This window comes from Copidosoma floridanum, unplaced genomic scaffold (genome assembly GCF_036245765.1).
Source record: "Copidosoma floridanum isolate Cflo_tuat_1 unplaced genomic scaffold, Cflo_Japanese_pri ptg000013l, whole genome shotgun sequence".
In the NCBI taxonomy this organism is placed as follows: Eukaryota; Metazoa; Arthropoda; class Insecta; order Hymenoptera; family Encyrtidae; genus Copidosoma; species Copidosoma floridanum.
In genome coordinates this window covers 23,219,782-23,232,525 of record NW_028321890.1, presented here as the reverse complement: position 1 = coordinate 23,232,525, position 12,744 = coordinate 23,219,782, and the positions used below count along the sequence as shown (strand labels likewise).

General features: G+C 38.5%; 1 non-coding gene across 1 annotated transcript; it reads left to right on the top strand.

Moving 5' to 3' along the window:
- The first annotated feature begins 2,112 nt into the window (after window positions 1–2,112).
- Window positions 2,113–2,196, top strand: TRNAL-UAA (transfer RNA leucine (anticodon UAA)). The gene has a single exon. It is a non-coding gene; the product is annotated as a tRNA-Leu (tRNA).
- The last annotated feature ends 10,548 nt before the right edge of the window (window positions 2,197–12,744 follow it).

Below are 12,744 nucleotides of genomic sequence, written 5' to 3'. Positions count from 1 at the left end.
CTAAACTCTGTACTCCCAGGATTAGCATCACTTGCCCAGAGATAGCATAACAGTATACCAGTAATAAGTATACCAGATACGAAGGAGAAAAAAAAAACAGCTTAACGAGGGGTCAGCGCGTGCCGGCAGGTCATTATTGCTCGTTGATCCGCGGTGACCCGAAACGCGGCTCCCTTGTAGAGTTGAATCACCCATTCATGTACTTACTCCTACTCCGAGGGAGGGTACGAACTTACGCACTCCGTGATGCGTTTTACAACTCTTTTTTTTTTTTTTTTCTTCTTCTCGCTTGACGGACGAAATTGGGGACGAATCCGTGACGCGGTGGGTGGTTGATTCTTCAATTGTGCGGAATTCAAGCCAAGAAATAAAGGGTGAGAGGCGCCGGTAATCTCGATGTTTACAACATGCTAATGCGCGCTTTGTTGTTCTTTTTTCTTCCTTTTTTTTTTTTTTTCCTTCGCGTCACAAAGCCAACTCTGCAGCGTACCCATTAGGGGGTTTAATTGCCTTTGCATAATACGCCGGAAGCGCTTCGTTGAATCTGTTTTCTTGCATACTTATTTGCTATATTTTTTAAAAATGTTATATGCGCCTTGGACTACTTGGCCGTGGGTTTCTGTTTAATTTGAAAATGACTTGTTTTGGAAAAAAATTGCTTATGATCGAGTATTGAAAGTCACTTCGAGCGATCGGATTTATTTTGAACGTTAGAGGGGAAGTGTAAACATATTATATGGCAAGAAATTCGAAAAACTTTTGCGTCACTTATCGAGCTCTCTTTTGTATACCTTTTGTATTCGCAAAGAGTACCGGGGAGCTTCTGGTGTTGACTGACGACTTTTCAAACATTTGAATTTCATAGCTTACGTTTTGCGAACGAAACATTTGAAAACACATTACGATATAATTTTTTTAAGAAAACCGTACGTTGTACGACATCTTTTCGCGAAAAAAAAGAGATGGAACATTGTGTGCGTCTTGAAAAATTCCTGAACATAGATATAACGAAGGAGTCATAGCAGAAATTCTAGCGATTAAAACTAATCAGGCTCGTCAGACGTTTGAGAATTGAGAAACGAAAGAAACAAAATTTGATGAGACAAATAGCGCGTGCGACGGGTTTATTTCATTTGCGAGTCGAAATCGCCTTAACAAACTTATCCGGATGTAAGTATATGAATGAATCAACAACGTTAACAGATGAATCAGTTTATTGCTTCGCTTTTGATTATTGCATAAATTTATAACGCGATCTGCAAATGTCACTGTCAATTTTTGGAATACAATATTACATTTTCTTACAAGCAATAAGTGATGATTGAAGTTTGGGGTCGATGGAAATAATTTAAATACTTGGTTCTTTCGCTTAAAATATACTATACGATGGATAGCTGTATATACTATACTTACTACGTTTGGTACTTTTGATTAATTAATTGTAATGATTTGTATGTTCGGTAACTTGTAAAAAAAATTATCTCCTACATCCTTTTCAATTTTTATAAAAACTTACTCATTCGTTCACATGAAAAAATAAAAAAAAAAAAAAAAAAAATTAGCATAATTTTGTACAACACTCAAGTAGTGAAATTCGATTTGTTGCTTTTTATCGATATACTTTAAAAATTATATTGTTTTTTCAGAAAAAAATTAACCATTAAAACCCGTATTCCGTTTAATTTTCGCTAATTTTTAAGCTTAGAAGTAAGCAACCTAGCTGAATCATCGTTTGATTAAACCGGTAATGTGCTCACATTAATCAAGTAGCGATTGAATTTTCCATTTTATTTTATCTATAAATAAAAAATGAATATAATTTTTCATACATTTTATCAGCTTATACTTTTATAGGCTCGGACGCGAAAAGTCATTGCGTTCTCCACTTCCCTAACAATCGTGAAATTCTAAGTATATTTTAACAATTTTTAGTAGGTTTTAAATATTATAATTTCTAATACATGGGAAAAGTGGGATATGTATAAAAATCACATAATGATCCAAATAGTACCTGTTCTTTAAAAAAAAAAAAATAATAATAATTAATCGTGAATTCAACATTAATATTATACAACCCCGTAGCTGAGATGATTTTTTTATCAACCCCATCAAGTCAGGTTGGCCGAGTGGTCTAAGGCGTTGGACTTAAGTTCCAATTCCCATATGGGAGCGTGGGTTCGAACCCCACACCTGGCATAATGTTTTATTATTTTCCTTTTTGATGGTACCTATATATTTTTTTTTTTTTTCATTACAAATTAATAGTTAAATCTGTTAAGATATTATTTCTTATTTATAAATAATAAATATATTGGTGTATTTTTCGTATTTTTTCTTTTCATGTAATCGTTATTATTTCTTTTTTATTTTTCTTCTTATTCTTTGACTTCTCTTCGAGCTTCTCTTACATCTTACTATCATTTAAAGAGAACAAACATCAATCTATTTTTCAATTACCATGGTAAAAAATGTATTTTAATACTTTTTTCAACGTGTAGCACGATGAATTACGTAATCTGTGTAAATCAATAAATTTTTAATAAAGGGGTTTCATAACATAATCAATTGAGGTTTGGACTTGGATCAAATCTAATGGAAAGGGGGAGGGGGTGCAAACACAAAAGTAATCTTAAACGTTGCGTCGTATCGTGTCCCAATGAAAATTTAAAACGCCTTTGTTTGTCCAACTCAGACGTGGAAAATTTTGTTACGTTTTGGTTCTATACAATTATGAATAAAATTCTCACCAAGGAATTGTAATAGTCTTTTTAATTTAAAAAACTCATTTTCAAAAACATGCAGTTTGCGTACAATAGTGTATTGTCTCACCCTCTCTTTCTCACTTAGCTTAGAATTCAAAAAGATGATCATAGTTGTTCATAACTTCGATTTTTTAAACGTTTTATTCTGTCGTTTTCTGCTACACACCCGACTTTCCATTGAATTTATTCGTTTATTTACATTAGAAAACATTGGCACACTTGAATTCACGATTTTCACTGTTGTATTATAATTGAAAAATACATTGAAGATTACTGTGATTCGTATAGAATGTTCGTGTATCTGGGTAAATCTATCTTAGAAAACCTAAATTATTATCCCTTTTAAAAAACTAAAATTAAATCCATGATACGTCCTGCCTATATTTTATACCACATGTCTTGATGGAATGTAGATAAATTAGTCACATTTTCACTCAATTTTTTTGTTGTTGCAACAATCCAATGCTGACGTTATAAAAAGAGACTCCCTAATTCAGAATACACTTGTATGCATTTTTTTACTACATTTAAATTAAAAAATGCCAAATCACCCAAGTGAGAATAGATAATCGAGTCTCTTGCATTTTAAATTTATTTTAGTCCGATTCCCCATACATCTTCTAAAAACCTAAAATACCACTTGTCTACTATACTTGTTGGGCTAATATATATATATATGTACAAATAAAACCACAAAATAACCAAACGAGTAATCCAATGAGAAAAAAGTAGCAACCACGGCATAAATCTCATGTTGCACTAACTCAATAAAACAACGCTTCCGCGCCAAGGACGGAAAAAAGTTAAAGAAAGTTACATTTAAAAACCCCGCATGAAAGAGAGAAAAACAAAAAACGGCACGCGCCGTCAAGTGGCTCGTATTAACCATATCCTAAAATAAATGTAAAGGCCACGCACACGTTCGAAGGGAAGCCTTGGACAATACAACGTGCCATGAAAAAAGAGAGAGACCTCATCTCGTCCTCCTCCTTCGACGACGGCAGGGGGACCAACGACCACGTCCAGCATCAACGTACAACAGATGAGAAGAAGACGGAGGAGACGGCAGCCTGTTTATGATTAATTTTAATTGCCACGGAGTTGCGTGCATCACTCCGCTGGGTAACGAGGTCGCCCACACGCGTCTGTATACGTATACAACGCGTGCAGTGATCCAATGTACTTGTTTAGCGTATTATGTATATACGTGCAGTGTAGCGTGTGTGTGTTGTGCGCCGTGACGATGATGCTGCAGAGAAGGAGAAGGTAAGTAAGTGTACAATGTACTCGAGAGAAAAAAAAAAAAATAAAAAAAAAGTTCCTATAGAGAACCTTATATGTTACCTTGATGTACATAGACCGTAGATTTCACTTTCGTCGTTTACGCTCATTATCGGGCATCACTGACCGGTAATAACAAAGTTAGCACCGTCCACTCGACCGAGCGGGCGAAAGAAAGAATGCCGATACGAGAGTGTAATTTTAGCGTACATACGCTACAATATACCCGAGTGTTGTGGCCCATATCGCTGTCTGCCGATCGCGAAAAACGATATACGCGTGCGTGCTGCCGTTGGTTTCACAAGCTTTGTTTTTTTTTTTTTTTAATTTTTTTAATGAACTTTCCATACAATACATTTGTACAAGAATTTGACGGGAGCAAGTGACGTGTCTTTTGTACGTTATTGCATTGCGAGACAGAGAGAATCGGTTTCTGTGTACCTTACAACGCTTGCGACGTTACCGATTTTCGAAGATTGAAACTGTATTTTTTTTTTACCCGTGTACTTTCCAATTGGTTTCCACATCATATTTTTAACACTGCAAAGTGTCGTAATGAAATTTGAACGTAACACGCTAACTTGCTTATACGTGTAATATGTACATTGACGGCGCTGACGCAACATTCGCGTGTTGTCCATTTAAACAGCACACCCATGTAATTTGCGAAAACAATTACGTGCAGTACAAAATGGTATTTAAAAAAAAAGTAAGACAATGACGATGAACAAAAAACCCCACCAAATGAACCATACCGATCAACGCGCTCAGAAGGAAAGTAAGAAAAAAAGTACTCCCGATACCCAGCCTCGGTTAGTCCTTGGATGATGGACAAACAAAAAATTAAGGCATCGTCCACAGCGAACAAGACGGTCAACTTCTTCCATCTCGTGGACGGTTAGCCGAGCTGCAAGTATACGAGAAATCGGATATCTCGACGAAAAATCTATACTTACACACTGTAGAGAAAGGCTTCCTACTTCCTGCAACTGTAGGAGCAGCGTGGGCGAGCGAGCGTTGCCGTCCGATGCTCCTCTCTCTCTCTCTGCATTATTTTTATCATAATTAATTCGTTCGGAAGTAACTCCCCGAGCGACTAAATTAAACAGTTTGCAGAGGAAGGAAATTTTGGTATAGAAACCGATCTTCCCGCGTTTGGCTTCGAGGGAGCGAACCCGGTGGACACGCTTCGACGGACTTTGGAAATTGTGGCAGCCGGATATCGTTAGTTATGCCCTTAACGATTCCGCCACGCCTCGACCACTGTGAGACCGGCTCTTGTCTATACCCCATACTGTTTATTTTCGCTCTCGGCACTTGTATTATACACATACAGGATAAATGCTTGGTTTTTTTTTCCTTTGCACAGCTTAACAATTGTTAGTTTTTGGACTGTCGCTGAGAAGAGACACTACACCAAAAAAAAATATCTCAAACGCTACCGATGAGTCGTGAGGCATTGATATTCGCACACGTGTGTCTCCGAGCATTGTTATATACCCCTGCGCTACACGTGCAACTTGCGAGCAAAAACACGGCCATATAGTTGTTAGCTACCGAAACCGAGACAAAGTGTATATGTATGGGTACACAATTGTAGTGTTTGTACCCAAGTTGTATCCATCAAAGTCAGCTGTCCAGGTGAATTTCTAGGGCGCCGCTATATACTTATACGTTGTGTACGGCCGTTGCGGTGATATGTTTCTTTGTTGCACGTTTCGCGGCTGAACCGTAAGTTTTAAGCACCCGGTCGTAAAACCCGCTCTCCTGCAGTTCGATTATTGTGCACAGTCCTACGGGTCTACTCTCGATCGTTTGGTCCACTCGAGCAGCAAAACGTTTCGCTCGAAAACAAAATAATTTCCTCCCGGCATTTTTACACCCACATCGGAGCGGTTCAAGTTGCAGGTATATACATAGGCGGATTGAGCGTATATAATACCAGTGATTGCTCACGAGAGCTTTTTAACACCTGTTCGAAGAAAAGAGAGAGGGAGACACGATATCTTTATATGTATAAGTATACTTGAATCCCCGTCCGAGCGATGATCCCGTAAGATGTACGCGCTCGAGAGAACACCTCGCCGTATATTTCCGGCTTTTGGTTGTGTGGGTATACGTACACCTCCTGCAACTGGAAGAAGGAAAGATTCGGGCCAGTGATTTTTCCGGTCAGGACCCCGGCGAACTGTATCGCCTCCTCGAGTTTCTTCATCTCTCCCGTGTACAATGTATACCCAACTCTCCGGAGTCGCTTTCCTATGTACCTATGTATATGTATATACGTAAGTACTTATCTTTCTCTCGCTCCGCGGTTTTGTTCCCCTCCCCCTTCCGTCACCCCTTGTTCGTAGGTATATAGGTGTACCCAACAGGTATTTTGGTGTGCGAGAAGAAAGTCTCGGATGCTCCTTTTCTCTTCTCTTCTGCAGCGTTATTGTTTTTGTCGCCAGAGAGGGACCCTAGGAGTTAAGAGCCGAGACTAATTTGTTTCCACTTCCGGAACAGTTTTTGAGGGAAATGATTTATGGGGTGTTTTACTGAAGGATGACGGCATGACAGCTTGGAAAATGTGTTTTTCTCGATTGAAGCTGGTGCTTTTGATCATTAAAAATAAATTGGAATGACTGTGGTGTTATTATTATAGGGAAACTGTTGTCGTTTGTACATAGAGATTGATTGATACAAAAACGCAGGTGCGATCATCGCATTTTCTAATCGTGTCGAAGAAACATGAAAAATCCTAGGACCCAGAGAGAAATGAAAAAAATAATAAGAAAGAGAGGAATTAGATTGTCATGTTCGAGGTGACCGCGAGCACAAAAAATCAATTTTAGTACTGGCTCGGTTTCGAAAACTTAGTACCTACTTACATAGGGGTACCGCGTTAATTGTAATGGTATCTTGTGATGTCGTGCAAGGTGCGATTGAATAGATTACGTTACATGAATCGAAGGAAAGTTTCGAGGTTTTTCTCAAACATCGGTAGATGTTTCCATTTCGAAGAAGTTTAATTATCTCTTCATGATGTATTGACGAAAAAAATCTGAAAGGCACGCAAAGAAATCCATCAAAACGCGTATATACATTACCACCTTCACCTTTCTCTCCCTCAAAGTGAAAGTACACGCTTATCCAAGTTCTTATAAACTCATCCAAAACCAAAAGTCATTGTACTATATACATGTAGCATCGTAACAAAGCTTTAACTCGTCAATATGCGAAAAACGTCGAACAGCTCATGTACGAAAGGAAAGGAGACAAAAATAAACATCATCGAGCTCGTAACTAGGAATAGCAAGTGTGACAATAAATGAAACAATAATAAATGGCTCAATTTGTGAAAAAGACAATGTTTTTAACTTTATACTACAACTTGTTTTTTTTTTTTTTTTTTTTTTTTTAATTCAATATTATAATATACACGTTCACCCATCGATTAAAAAGGTCATGACACATTGCGGTAACATAATATTTACAACGGAACTACCATGAACCGACGTTCTATACATTTGATTCGAAAATCGCTGTGAAATTTAAACAGTGATTTTATCACGAGGGGCTAAATTGTCAACAACACCTTTCTCGAGCGAAAATATGAAAAACTCGAGTATATTTGTGCCTTAAAATTGAGCAGAGAAGAGACAACGGTCCTACCGAGCGAAACGAGCCATATTGTCCAAAGCGTTATGCACGCTGAGTGGCATAAGTACCCCATTCACGTTTTTCTGGTGTTTCCGGCCAGTAATCCCCCCCAACGCGAGCTCGTTTCCCTTCCTCTCTTGTATACATGGCCTTCTGTACACCCGTAATTTTATTTCGTGTTTTACATTATTCTTCTTTTTTTTTTATATGGACTTTTTTTGTTCTCCTGCTTACGTATTGGCCGATAAAAATGGTACGCGACGCACCCACGGGAAGTCTGCTGTGTGGTACACTGCTCCGATGACTAACATTATAGAGCAGCGTGAATGGTTGACACCGGAATCGGATGCCTTTGGTACCTACGTTTTTATTTGTTTTTTTTTTTTTTTTTTTTTTTTTTTTTTATTGTTTTAACTTTAATAAGTAGCTTTGTACGCAATAATTTACCTTTAAGTGAATTGATGAATACATTGTATTGGACATTTTTTATGAAAATGTGAGACATTGGGCATCCGTTGTTCATTTATTATTGAAGCTCACCAATGTATGAATCAATACTGAGAAGTGACAGTAGGAAGGCACACAATAAACATTTTTCAGAGAGCTTCGAAACAAAAATTAGTACGAGAGATTTTGCGCTCATGCATAGTTTGCAATATTTTTTGTAACTTGGTTTGAAAATGATAAACCAAAGGTCCGTATAGAGTTTGTGTAGGCTCGTTATAACATGAAAAAGCTGACAAACTGATATCATCTTTTACGTAAACCATTACAGTTACCAAAGGATCCAACGCTACGAATTCACGACCACGAGAAAAACAGTGTTGAACCGTGGTTTCGTGTACGTGCCACACTCCTCGAAATAACGAACTGGTCATTAAAAGCAGCTTCGTTGTAGTACAGAATCTTCTTGAAATGATAAAGGTGCAATGCAGCAGTTGAAAACAGTTTTCCTCGAAACGGCAGATGATTTTTCTTTGTAGATTTAAAAAGAGAAAGAACGGGACTCATCTTTGCGCCACCATAGACATTTGGCTTTAAAAAAAATCGTGGGCAATTATTTTTTCAAATTAACTTTCGTTCCATCGAGTAAGTAAGTGGTACGCCGATCTCTAAGATGGTTAAATCTTTCGACCACCAGGAAAATTAAAAGGCATCCATTCTTATAAATATATTGTTGTTTGACAATTTACCAGCGTATACAAGTGGCTGAGTTTATGCAGAATAACACTACAGGTCTGCATATAAAATATACGATCAATGTATATAACCAGATATTGAAAATATTTATTTCGATTCGACAACCATTAACACCAAAGCAGCTAATTAAAAATAACAAGGATTTTTTGTTACTTGAAAAAGAGTTTGGTATCAAGTGCCCATTTGTTTACCATTGCACAACAAATTTTATTTGACTAAGGATTAAAATTTGAAAATAAAATTGACGAATAATATTGACGAAATATCAGCATATTCGAATTGTCTCCTTCTTCCCAAGTCTGATGGAGTGAATCCAGTGTTAGCTTCTCCGAGCACGCGAGAATCCTTCATTGCAGACATTGCATAAACATGGACGCTCTCCTGCACATACACACACACACACACACACACACACACGTACGTACGTACACAGTCAAAGGAATAGCCGCGGTGCTTTGACCCTAGCGGCAGCGAGTCTCTTGTACCTTTTCCTGGGACGTTTAATCGATATGCCGCGGTACATTATACAGATAGAGATGCATGTATACGTATGGGTATGCCTATGTTGTACCATGGATTATGAGCCGGCTCGGAGAGTTAAGGGAAATCTAGGATTTGGATTATACGTCTGGTGTGTTGAACTTAATAGGCTATTATAATAAAACGAGGGAATTGGCGCCGTTCAAGAGAAATGGCACTTTAAGGGCTCTGATGACGCTCGTACTCGCGCACACCTGTAACGTACAAACTGCTGTAATGGAAAAAAATTATGGAATTTTATGCCACAGCGTATAAGGTGTCTTTTGTTTGGTCCCAACTAGAACGTCATCAAGTGTAAGCCAGGTGTGCGTATATGTACCTGTACAGATGAGCGAGCCAAACAAAGGGTGGAAATAATTCATGGATGTTAATTTTGATGTAAATGTATTACGGCTTTTTCGTTAAAATTTTGAAGAGACACAACCAACGTCTTTAATTGTATATACGAATAGGGAGTTATTGTCATTCGTTACGTAACACCAGCTTCCCCAAAAAGATTCTCGTGTTCCACTTCACCCCCACCAATACTCGTACACACATTTTCCATTATAACGGTATACGTATTTCGTGTGCGTAACACCATATTATACTCTTCGTTTTGCAATGAAACCTCTTTAGTTTATCCATCGAGATATACTAATGGTTTATTATACCACATACTTACACGTGCAAGCGGTTCGAAAAAGAAAAGAGCGCAAGTGCTTCGGTGCATACACCGCTGCTAGCTCTTCTGAGTTATGGCGCAACATCCCCGACTCGCGAATTACAATCCTGCACATCATCTGTGTACATATACGTATGTGTGTGTGGGTGTGCGGGTACGTACATGTACGAGATGTGTTTTATTAAACTCGTCCCCGTAATCTTAAACGCGCGATGATCTTGTAATTAAATTGCAGTTTAATTGATACCTCGTGCCGTAGTGTATATATTATATGGTAACTCATTTAGAAAGTAGATGTATACATATATACACATATGAAAGACAAAGGGGATAAATTAGCTATTCATTGATTCATCGGAGATGTGGCTTCATTGATCGAGATGTTAAAAACATAGCGTCGTATATACAGTAGTGTACGTCGCTTAGCTTGCGGGACGAAAAAAAAAAACAAAAGAAAGGGTATACATATACATATAAAGGGTCGCACGATGCGCGAATCGCAAGCAGGAACTGGGGGATTAAAGAAAAATGTTTAATTAACGTCGGCGACTCGAGGAGGGGCTGTGAGAATGGGACGAATAAAAAAAAGGGAGGTGCCTATATGTGCCATTTGTGCGTTCATCAACTGTGGTGTGGGTGTGTAATAAGGTGCGTGAGAGATCTGCCGGGGCCCCCGAGAAAAAACCGCTTGTAATTGTATTACCGCACGGAGAAATGTGCACCGAAGACGACACCACTTGTTACTTTTTTTTTTTTTTTTTTTTTTTTTCTTTCGCAGCTGTTGTTTTTTCTAGATCAAGGGGACAACGCCGGAATGGGCCCTAATGAAATTTAAGTCTTTTCGCGGTGCCGAGTTTCTTCATTGACTTTTTTCGTGGGTGTGGGTTATACACGCACGAGGCAAACAGAGAGATACGTATACGTTTTCACTCGCGTGTACTTACACGTATACACTCATCACACGTGCAGTTGATTACGTAAGACATGTGCCATAATGGATCATTATCACGTATGGGGGATCGCATTGGCGGCGCGGCGAATTACACGTGAATTTTCGTGCCGAGATATTATTATTATTATTATTATTATCGTCATCGTGGTGTGGGTTAAATGAGGAATCGAGGTTGAGATTTTTTTAAAATTAATTTTCTTCCGTAAATTTAATTGGGAGGCAACTAATGCAATTACAAAGTACTCCTTGTTGATGTTTTTATATTTATAATTGGTGCATTTTAGCTGTATAATTTTTCTTTCTTGAGTGTAGATGCGAGTACGTGAGTTATTTTACGGAAATTCAAAGGGATAAAAGTGCCAAACGAAAGGCACAGAGGAAAAAGATGCACGAGAGCGTTAATTATGCCTTATAATATCTAGGGCGTTACGTAAATGGAAGCTGCTCGTAAGGCCTTGGGTACACTCGACTCGTATAAGATCACGTTCGTGCTCGCGCGTACATATCGATGCCCCCATAATCGTTATAATGAAAATTCATGGAGCTGCGGGTAAATCCATTGTAATTAATTTAATTTTCCGTACTTACATGCCAGTTAAATTTCAAATTGTGTGTGTGTGTTTTTTTTACGTTGAAAACTATCGTGAACAAGATTCATTACTAAAAAATGAACGCAAGTAGTGGTTTTGAATATCACACCTTTACATCAATACAGACGTCTCGTACGATCTTGCGTTGAATAGCTTCTAAAAAAGATTTCGATCGATAAATCCACAGCAGCCTTGTCCCCAAATCTTTATCTATACATTGGTCTCGCTAATGAAACGCTCGCTCTCCTTAAAAGTACACAATGTCAAGCTGGCAGTACAACAGAAAAATCAAATACTCTTGGCATAAATCATCATCACGTGACACCTCGAGCTAACGCCAATTTCTACAAGGTGCACTCCCGAGCATAGGGATGTACTGTACTACCCATGACCGATTTACGTGTCCATGGACGTGCGGTTAACGAAGCGCACTGACGCATGTATATGGAAATAGTAATGGTTTCCCATAATAGTCACCGACAAAGACATTGACCGGTTCTAGAGCTGTGTGCGACACCCATAGCGCCGTGTATAATAAACATACAGATCCACCCGCGCGCGAAGAAACGCGAAAGAAAGGTGCAGCGGAGCAGAGCAGGGCACCCGAGGAAATTGCCTTGTGTACTATTGCTATATCAAATTAAGAAAAAAAAAAAAAAAAAAAAAAAAAAAAAAAAAAAAAAAAAATAGAGACACGAAATAAACTCCGCGGGGCGCTGTAGCTCACACTTTTGCCATACCGATCTTTTTTCCCAAAGGTACAGGTACTCCCGAGTCAGACTCGCGTGCAGTTTGTTGGTCTTGCTCAACGTATAATGGTTGTGTTAGTTCACGTATACATGTGCATACAAACGTATGTATACACCACATGAAACGTAGCGTGTGCGCAGAGAGGACGAGCGAGCGTGACGGCTGAATTTTTTTTTCAACTCGCAGACAATGGCTAGATTTTAGGCTGTTGGCAAGCACGTGCTAGTAGCCCATCGTTCCGTACACTCTAGAGTGAAGTTACACGCGATCTCTGCACCCATGTAAGATGGTTTGGTAAGTACGTGGCAAAGGTCCAATGCAAAACTCTTATACGTACTATGTGCTCGTTTCAAAGGAGAA